The sequence below is a fragment of the Nicotiana tomentosiformis genome, chromosome 11 (assembly GCF_000390325.3).
Source record: "Nicotiana tomentosiformis chromosome 11, ASM39032v3, whole genome shotgun sequence".
NCBI lineage: Eukaryota > Viridiplantae > Streptophyta > Magnoliopsida > Solanales > Solanaceae > Nicotiana > Nicotiana tomentosiformis.
Window position 1 is genome coordinate 85702267 of NC_090822.1, and position 11009 is coordinate 85713275.

Consider the following 11009-nt stretch of genomic DNA (forward strand, 5'->3'; position numbering starts at 1 on the left):
CAGAATCACAAAGTGCTTTTACAAAATATACTCCTCCCAACGTGCATGGAATTGTAAAACTGTCTGGATCACCAAGTTTTGGTGGTAACTTATTTTAAAGTATAGCACTGCATTTTTCTCTAAGCATTACCAGAGAAACTTTTAATTTTCTTTTACTTGACAAAATTTTCTTTAAAAATTAGGCATGTGAAGGCATTTGTAACAAAGCATCAGTGAAAGGAATATTGATGTGAATTTATTTTAAAATCTCCAAAAATTTTGCAAATTGGCTGTCAAGCTTTTCTCTTTTCATTTTTTGTGGAAAGGGAATTGTCACAGGGAGAGGAGTCAATTTTTCAACATTGTTTTCTTCTTTTTTCTTGACTTCTTTCTCTTCTGATGGTTCAAAGGGTATTTTAATAATCTTACAATTGTCTACCTGTTGTCCTGATCGGTCTACATAGGGTTCATCCAGCTCCCTACCTGACCGTAAGGTGATGGCCTTAAGGTGCTCTTTTGAATTTTTTTCTGTATTACTTGGTAAGGGACCTTGAATCTTTTCTGACACAAAAGTTTTCAGTTGGCCCAACTGAATTTTTAAATTTTTAAGGGCTGAATTTTGACTCTCCTTCTTTTCATCAGTGGCCTTAATGTACTTGCACATAAGGTCATCAAGACTTGGATGAGCTTGTTGAGGCCTTTGTTGATATGGGTCTGCTTGTTGATGAGGTTTAAAATTCAATTGCCCTCGATTTTGATTCTGATATCCAGACGGACCTTATACATATTACTTCTGAAAGTTTTGAGAGTTCTCAGCACCATTTGGATTGCTCCATTGAAATCCTGAATATTTATGTGCCATTGGACTTTCAAAAGGGTAAGATTTGTAGTCGATAACATTGAATTGTTCATCATTTTGATGGATTTCTTAGCATTCATGGTTTAGATAATTTCCTCCACACATGTCACAAACTTTAGACTGGTTTGGTTGTTATGTATTCACCTGAAAAGATTCAAATTTTTGTGCCAAAGAAACAATCTGTTGTGTTAGTATATTTAAAGCATCTGCTTGATTTACTGTAGCAGCCTTCTTGATAATTACACACTCAGATGGCTATTGGATGGTATTCTCAGAAATTTCATTCAACAATTACAATGCTTCCTCTGTGGTTTTTCCCATTACAAAAGCTCCTGCAGCTGCATCTATCACATTTCTGGAAGAGGGTTTTAGCCCGTGATAAAAAATATACAATTGCATATGTTCAGAAATGTCGTAGTGTGGACATTTTCTTAACATTTCCTTTAACCTTTCTCAAGCTTGATAAACTGACTCTGTATTAGTCTGCAAGAAATTAGATATGTCTTTTCTTAACTTTGTAATTTTAGCAGGGCAAAAGTATATATTTAAATATTTCTAAGTCATTTGGTCCCATGTGGAGATTGATCCTTGAGGCAAACTTCACAACCAAGTCTTAGCATCTCCTTTTAAAGAAAAAGAAAATAGCCTTAACTTGATTTCTCCAGGGGATACTCCATTATACTTAGCAGTTTCAACTAACTCCAGAAAATCAATTAAATGACTATGTGGATCTTCACTTGAATCTCCAGTAAAGATACAAGATTGTTGGATCATTTGAATCAGGCCGGTCCTGATTTCAAAGTTGTTGGCTGGCATTGGGGGCTTCCTGACACCAGATTCACAGTTGAAATGGTCTGATCTAGCATAATCCCTTAGGATTCTGTTTGTTGGCCTTGGCGCCACTTCATCAAACTGATCCTCTATTTGGACTAGTGGTGGTACTCCGCGTGGGTTGATATTTTCTACTTCCTCATTCTCCATTCCTTCACAAGTTATTGTTTGAGAAGACGTTTATCATTTCCTGCGCGATCGAAGAGATTTTTCAATTTCAGGATCGTAACTTGCCAACTCTTTTGTAGAAGAGCGGGTCATAAACTATTTGAAATTCATAAAGCAAAGAAAATTAGTTCCTAAAGTAATAATAACAATAAACAAATAATAATAATAATAATAATAATAATAATAATAATAATAATAATAATAATAAACACAAAAAAAAATTGCAAAGCTGATAAACAAAATAGGTGTTAAAGCAAAAAGTATTAGTACAATAATTTTATTATTTATAGATAATAGTAATATTATACCACACTTGAAATAAAATAGATATATAAAAATGACGCAACAAATAAACTGTGACAAGAAAATATAATATTATTCAAAGTAATAGTGTTAATACTCGCGATAGTATCTAAAATTGCAACGATAATATATGTATAGTGTGTGAGACTGTGAAAGTATTGATTATAATATTATTATTATTTTTTGGTTAATAAAATACTAACAATAGTCTAAAGGAAATTAAAAAAAATAGTTGATAGTAGTTATAATGAGAAAGAAAAATAAAACGGTACTATTAATATAACTATGATTGACTAAAACGTTATTATTAATATAAAAGTAATAGTTAAGTACAATTTAGGAAACAAAAAAAAAAAAAATATATTATGATAATAAGTTCTCAAATTAGTAATAAAATATTTAATCTGAAGTAGATGTATGCCAATCCCCGGCAACAACGCCAAAAATTTGACGAGGCCAATGCGTATAAGATTTTGCAACTCGTACTCTGTCAAATTCTAGTATAGTTTATGATATCATCCCACAGAGATTGGAGAATCTAGCTATAAACGTATAATATTCTTACTACTATTTGAGAGAATCAAATTGATAAAGTTTTGTTTGTTGAAAATTTAAATTGCTTAAGTTGAAACAAAATAACTTTCAGAAGATTTATGTTTAGAAAGAGTTGGGAATCATTGAATTCACTCGATAACGTGATAATAATAAAATCTTAGCTTCCACATGTATTTCTCTTAGGAATAACTGCTTATTGCTAATACAATTTTACTTTGCTCACTAAGAAATAATCAATTAATAACACTCCGCGAAATTATGTAAATCAATTGATATATGACTCGTGACGATTAAACTAAAATAATTTTCTTGCCTGAATTGTGCTAAAAGATAGCAAAAATCTCTTGCGACTACTTTTTACTAAAAATTAATAATCTTGCCAACTACAACTCCTCTGTGAGAATTAGAATGGAAGTAAGCAAGATTACAGACTTGGAATGATAGCTTAATAAGAATTAGTCTTACTCTATTATTTTACCCAATAGTTATCATATATTAATTTTATTTCGTAAGAATTACAAAATTGACTTACAACTAACTTTGGAGAATAAATAGATAGAATAAAATTAATATTACAGCACAATATAGAAATATAAGTAGAAATTTTCAGGTCAAGCATGTAGTTAAAATTGAGATTAATATTATAACGATATCGAGCTTCATCAACTATCCCAACAAAAGAGATTACTCCATTATGGACTATTAAATCTCACAAAGAAAAAAATTCTTAAAATACTATCAAAACTCTTAGAAAATTCAAAAACTACAAGAGGAAAGTGAAATAGATAAAGAAAGAAGCAAAGACCAAAGCTAGAGAAAAAGTTGCTAATTTGACACGTCTAATGTCCCTCCTTCAACACAAATATGGCATACTATTTACACAAATCAAATCCCATAAGGTGCCATGTTGCCTCATGCTTCTTTTACCATGTTGCCCCATGCTCTTTTGCCTTGATGCTTCGTGCTCTTTTGCCGAGATGCCTCATGATCACTTTTTATTTTCTTTATTTGCGTTATCATGATATTTTATTTTCTGCAAAATACTATTAGAAAATACAGAGAATTGACATATTTTATATATATATATATATATATATATATAATTATTATTTAAAATAATTTATTTTTAAGTATATAAAATATGAATATTTTATAGTCATCAGTACATTTCCATAAAAGGTAAAAAATCTCTTGATTCGTTGATTGCCGGTTTCTTACTGATACGTGCCGAGATTCCCGCCGCAATATCCGATGGGTCGCGGATATTTCGGTCTTTTGTTAGTTAACTCAATAATATTTCTTCGAGCTCGTTCGAGGCTAAGATCGACACCGGACTCACTGCTCCTCGAAGACAGGCGTTCCGACCTCGGGTTCTAACTCGATGGGACTCGAGGTTGATCTCCAGTCCTTGGTTGCCACGTTCCAAGCCTAATCTACCAAGTTATAGGCGAGCTCGATTTCGACCGTATATAGATAGCCCCCTCATGTTTCAGAGCGTAGATGACGAGAAATGACATGAACTTCCGATCCTGACTTCGATATTTTGTGACAGAAACGACAAAACAGTCGAAACGTCTCGTCAATCAAGTCTTAATGGCATTAAATTCCCGTTAGTTGCCGGTCGTCCACTCCCAGATGTGAACACTCGCTGAGAAACTATAAATACCCCCTCATTAGTTCATTCAAACTTTACTTTCAAACCTTCTGACCTCGTACCTTAGAAATTTCAACACTTCCAAGCATTGATTTTCTACTTACACTAAAATCCATTTATAAGAACTTATGTTCTATTTTTATCCCAAACCATCAATCATACTCTTTTAACTCCCTCTTTTTCCTTCATTTTTCAAAGAAATGGTGAAGACTTCAAAATTCGTTCCCCAAAAAGAAACTCCCTCTCCCTCGCGGCCATCTACCGAGGAAACTGTCTCGTGCACTGCTGTCGAGTAACCGACACCGGAGCCTCCTATGAAAATGTTTATTCCCAGGGGGTGCCCGGTCAATGCCGATTTCAAGGTTGAAAAGCCTTCTTCCTTACCAGGCCGATGTGAGGCAATCTCGAGGTAAATCTGCTCGATCACCGAAGATGTTCTTTCTGAAGTCAAAAACGATTGCAACTCGGCTGACAAACATGTGGTGGTTCCTGAACCTGATGAAGCCATCACCACCCACGTTGAGAGATTTTTAAGTGTTTACACTTATCCCTTCACGTTGGGTCCCTTGGACCAGGTCATCATCGACTTCTGCAAGAGATACGAGGTAACCCTTGGTCAGATTTACCCTTCTTTCTAGATGATCGTAATCCTCCTCCATTTCTTTGTGAGTAAGATCGAGGGGTGCCCTTTCACGATTGACCACCTTATACGTTTATACAGTCCCTGACTCTATCGAGGAGGACTGATCAAGCTCGCCCGTCGGGCAAGTAAAGTTGCGTTCTCGAGTATCGATGAAGATAGAGATCGAGGATGGCTAGGTTGTTTCCTCCGAGTGAGGACCTCATACTTGTTCTCGGTCGAGCACATGTCGTTTCCTGAGAAGTGCAACATGAAACGTAAGTATACAATTTTGCTTTCAAGATTTTATTTATCGCCTTTTTCCTTCTTTCTTATCGGTATTCTATGACGGTGCAGCTGTTGCCCAGATCCCGAATGTAGTTCCCCGACTCAAGGAGTGGGTCGAGGGTATTGTATCGCAAAGGCCTTATTCCGAGCACTTGTGGCGCGAGCTTTCAAAGGGCCTATGGGAGGCCCACTTGCACGGTGAGATCTCTTTCATAAGTGATATTTGGTTTCCTCTTTGCATGATTGAGTCATTACTTATCTTATTTCTTTTTGCAGGTTTACCTAAGGATGTCCAAATGAGACCTCCATCCGGCAATGACGATCTCCCCACCGAGTCACATGCTCCGAAACAGGGTAAAGAGAAGAAAATAAAAAGGGCCCCGAGTTCTCCGAGCTTGGAGAATAAAAAGCCAAAGAGAAGGTTGGTGCGTAAGACCAAGGAAAGCACCAGCGCTCGAGAACCACCTTCGGGTTCTCTCTATCAGCTGAGGGATGAATCCGAAGAAGAACAAGAGGAAGAAACCTTCAATCTGATGACCCGAGTGTCGACACGACTCGAAGGGCAAGGGGCCTCCAAACCAGAAGGAGACAATGCCGATCTTCATCGAGCTAGGGAGGTCGAGGAGCAGGCCGAGAGTGAAGCTTCCCGGGATGTAGGGCAGTGCGCCGAAGGAAGCTCTCGGTGTGATAGAGATCACTGAGTCACCTTCGTTCACTAAGTTCATGTACAATGAGGCTCAGACGGTGAAAGAACGTCCCAATGAGGGAGTCCTCAGAGCGGACGATCCCTTCTGCGGCTTCTTTGATGGAGTAGACTCTACGGCCACGGAGGGTGTCACCGGGTTGGGTGATTTAGAGATACTGAGGAAGATCCCATCTTCGGGAGCAAGCGGACCTTCCTCGAGTCCCAGACTAGTCAATCGATTCCCTGCCCAAGTATGGATCCCGGTCGGAAGCGATTCATCACTTTCTCCCTTTCGGAGGACTGTCGGTTCCTCTCCGCCCCATAGGGGTGGCTAGTTATCTTCGGTGTCTGATTACTGAGGATGGTCAGGCCAAGATGAATAAGGTGGATGCACCATATATGTTCAACGAAGCACAATAGGCATTAAACCGGGTAAATTTAGATATTTCTCAATGGTTCTCAATTTGTACTTAGGCTATTTTGCAGATAACTCTAACATTTTCTCTTTGTGTTTGTAGGCCTCGGTGCTTCACCACGAGACTTTTCTCCGATACCGGGATGAACTGAAATAGATTGAGGCCGAGGTCTGAGGGCTCACTAAGAAGAAAGATTCCTACAAACTTCATAGTGAGCAGCGTGGGGGAGGCTAAGAGCCTCTGAGCTGAGTTGGAGGTGGTTCAGAAGGAGCATGTCGACTTGGTCGAGCAGGTAAAAATATTTGAGCTTAGTGACGGAGAGTTATACTTGGTGACTAACGGTCGGAATCCACAAGTCTAACAAAAAATCGATCAAATCGGTCAACTGCGAGCTGAAATGGATTCTGTGATGGTCGATATCGATGAATAGCGGGGCAAGATGGATCTTCTGGCCTCGTAAAATGAGGCTGCTCGGGCGCAACTGACTTCGACTGAGGTCCAGCTTCCAGCATCAAAGGAAAAGGCCGAGGCACAGGCCAAAAAGGTCGAAGAGCTCCAGTCTCGGCTAAGTTCGGCTTCCTCCGAGCAGAAAATTATGGTCAAGGAACTTGAAACGGCCAAGTCAGTGGCGGTGGTGGTTAAAGCTGATGCCGACAAGATTGTGGCCCAATATAAGGTCGATGCCGAGGCAGCCCAGGATCGCTTAAAAGATATCGTTGAATACGAGAAGCGGCAGTCACGAAGAGAGGCCCTCGAGGAGATCCATGCTCGGGATTTCAATCTATCGGCCGAGATCGAGACCACTAAGGGGCTCGAAGCCGAGCCCAAGAAGTTGGCCTGCCTCGAAGAGTAAGAAGAAGACTTCGAGGGTTCAGATGGAATCGGGGGCGAAAAAGACCAGGCTGTTTAGATGCCTTTGTTAAAACAAAATTTGCTTTTTATTTTTTTGTACTCGTGTACTTTTGTATTTTTGTTAGGTCCATTTGGCCTTTGTAAAGATTGTATATAATATATGAGGCTTGTTTTCCCCTTCGGCAGTTTATATATTCTGTTTTTCTTTGCTTTATTCTTTATGTCTGCAAAGGTCGAAATGCCTTAACATAAAATAGTTAGATCATGCCCGGAGGTTCGAACAGGTCTTGCCTTTGACATTATTTTGTTTAAGGCGTCGTGGGGGTTCGACATGATCAAGAACTTTTTTCCCAAAGTATTATGACTTTTTAGATTGTAGTTTTCCGAGGGTAGCCTTTGGAACCGGTTATGAAATTTTTAAAAGGCCTTATTTCTGTTATGGGTCTCAGACGTCTCCGAGTCATTTTAGTATGGCCATAGCCTTTTTAGTTCAGGTGTCGCCTAATAGGTCTTGTGCCCTCGGGCTTCGATAGCCCGAGCCATATTTGTTTTTTAACGAAAGTCCCCGATTGGGGTGATTGTTTGAACCCGGATAAGGCGTCCCTTGGGCTCGATACCTTTAGGGGATCGTATGTAGGAAATTCCTTCACGAAAAGAAAAAAATTCTAAGGGACAAGATATTTATCCGTAAGGTAGAGACTTTATTCTTGTGCGTATTAGTTATACATGTGTACAAGCTTTGTGTCAAGGCTCGAGCAGTCTATGTGGGCACAGTTTATTTGACCATTTGACCCTTACAGTAAATCCTACCGATCGAGCCGAAACCATTGAATCATAAAGTTTCCTTCCTTGCTAAAGTTGTTATCTGAGGGTGATGCCCCCCAGTATTCGGGGTCGATCGAAGAGAGGCCTCAAATATTATTGTGGTCTTCGATACCGTTTCGTAACCGGCCTTCACTTTTAAGTTGCCACGATTTATTTATTTTCTCGTTAAAAACCTTGCCGGAAAACCTATTTGGACAAAACTAGTTCAAGGGAAAAAGAGTGCAACGCGTCAGGCCTAAAAGGTTGTATCGTTCTTTGATGATTCCCTGCAAGTGTTAGTTCAGAATGTAAATAAATAAAAGGAAATGAATGGGATCGTACCTTAGCAATAGTATCTTTTCAAGTGAGCTATCTTCCAGTTGTTTGGTAGTTGCTCATCGTTCATCGTTCTGAGTTTGTACGATCCTTTACCGGTGATCTCGATAATTTGATAAGGGCCTTCCCAGTTCGGCCCTAACTTCCCTTCGTTCGGTTTTCGGGTGTTTAGTGTAACCTTCCTTAGTACCAATTCCCTGACATTGAAGTATCAAAGATTGGTTCTTCGATTGTAATATCTCTCGATCCGCTGCTTTTGGGCGGCCAACCGGACAAGGGCTGCTTCGCGCCTTTCATCCAATAAATCTAGGTTCGTGTTTATAGCCTCGTCATTCGATTCCTTGGTTGCATATCAGAACTTGAGACTTATATCTCTGACGTTGACCGATATTAGAGCTTCGGCGTCGTAGACTTGTGAGAATGGGGTGGCCCCGGTACTAGACTTCGAGATCATTCGGTATGCCCATAAGACTTCGGGCAGGATTTCCTTCCATCTTCCTTTGGCGTCAGGTAACCTCTTTCTAAGGTTTTGGAATATGGTTTTGTTGGTCGATTATGCTTGCCCGTTCCCACTAGGGTGGTAGGGTGTCGATAGGATCCTTTTGATCTTATGATCTTTGAGAAACTTGCTTATCTTGTTGCCGATGAATTGTTTCTGTTGTCGCACAGGATCTCGGCCAGCATTCTGAATAGGCATATGATATGATCCCAAATGAAGTTGATGACTTCTTTCTTCCTGACCTTTTTGTATGCATGGGCTTACACCCACTTAGAAACAGTCATAAGCAATATAAATTGAGCCTTACCGGATGCCCATGGAAGGGGACCAACAATATCCATTCCCCACTTCATGAACGGCCATGGTGACAAAACCGAATGCATCAGCTCCTAGGGTTGATGAATCATCGGAGCGTATCTTTGACATTCATCACATTTTCGTACGAACTCCTTTGCGTCCTTTTCCATATCGATCCAGTAATAGCCGGCTCTGATAACTTTTCAAACCAATGATTCGGCGCCTGAATGATTTCCACATGTGCCTTCGTGGATTTCCCTCAAAACATACTCGGTGTCCCCTGGTCCTAGACAAATCATGAGTGGGCCATCGAATGTCCTTCTGAATAGGGTTCTGTCTTCGTATAAGCTAAATTGGGTTGCCTTTGTACGTAGGGCCCTCAATTCCTTTAGATCCGACGGCAGTTTTCCAGTCTTCAGGTATTTTATATATTTATTTCTCCAGTTCCAAGTTAAGCTCATTAAGTTTATCTCAGCATGACCTTCTTCAACTACCGATCTCATAAGTTGTACGACTGCCCCCGAAGTGAACTCGTCGTCCTCGACCGATGACCCTAGGTTAGCGAGGGCATCGGCCTCACTGGTTTGATCCCGAGGTACGTGTTGCAAAGTCCATTCTTTGAATAGGTGTAATGTTACCTGCAATTTATCCTGATATCTTTGCATTCGTTCTTCTCTGACCTCGAACGTCCCATTAACTTGGTTTACCACAAGGAGGGAGTCGCACTTAGCTTTAATTACCACTGCCCCCAAGCTTTTGGTTAGTTCGAGACCTGCAATCATGGACTTATATTCGGCCTCATTGTTAGTCAATTTCACATTGCATGTTGGTGGCTTCAATACGATGCCAAGTCCGAACCCTTTTGCGTTCGAGGCACCGTCCGTAAAGAGGGTCCAGATCCCCGAGAAAGTCCCTGAGTTGATTAATAACTTTCTTTCGACCTCGGGTATTAGGGCCAGCGTAAAGTCGGCTACAAAGTCCGCCAAAATTTGAGACTTAATGGCGGTTCGGGGTCGATATTCAATATCGTACCCACTGATTTCTACGGCCCATTTGGCCAACCAGCCTAAGAGCTCGGGCTTATACATAACATTCCTTAATGGGTAAGTAGTCACGACACATATGGGGTGACACTCGAAGTATGGTTTTAGCTTTCTAGAGGCACTTAGCAAGCAAGCGCCAGCTTTTCTAGGTGAGGATACCTAGTTTCGACCTCACCTAGGGTCCTGCTAACATAGTAAAGTGGAAATTGTGTACCTTGATCTTCTCGGACCAGGACTCCACTTATCGCTATCTACGATAACGCCAAGTACAAGTATAGTTGTTCGTCTATATTCGGCGTATGGAGCAACGGTGGGCTTGATAGATACCGCTTGAGTTCCTCCAAGGCCCGTTGGCACTCCGGGGTCCATGAGAAATTATTCTTCTTCTTCAATAGCGTGAAGAACTAGTGTCTTTTGTCGGAGGACCTCGAGATGAATCGCCCAAGGGCGGCAATGCGCCTGGTTAATCTTTGCACAACTTTCATGTTGTCCAAAACTATGATATCTTCGATGGCTTTGATCTTGTCGGCGTTGATCTCGATTCCCCGGTTGGATACCATGAATCTGAGGAATTTACCTGACCCAACTCCAAACGCATATTTCTCCGGGTTCAGCTTCATATTGTATTTCTTCAATATGATGAAGGTTTCCTGCAAATGTTTTAAATGGTCCTTTGCTCGCAGGGACTTAACCAACATATCTTCAATATAAACCTCCATTGATTTTCCTATTTGTTCCTCGAACATCCGATTTACTAGGTGTTGTTAAGTGGCACCGGTATTTTTTAACTCGAATGGCATCATGTTATAGCAGTAGGTGTC

The 11009-nt window shown here is 40.3% G+C and overlaps 1 non-coding gene across 1 annotated transcript; it reads left to right on the plus strand.

Annotated features, from left to right (window-relative positions):
• The first annotated feature begins 1247 nt into the window (after positions 1-1247).
• LOC117277990 (small nucleolar RNA R71) lies at positions 1248-1354 on the plus strand. Its single transcript, XR_004508296.1, has one exon. It is a non-coding gene; the product is annotated as a small nucleolar RNA R71 (small nucleolar RNA).
• Positions 1355-11009: the final 9655 nt, after the last annotated feature.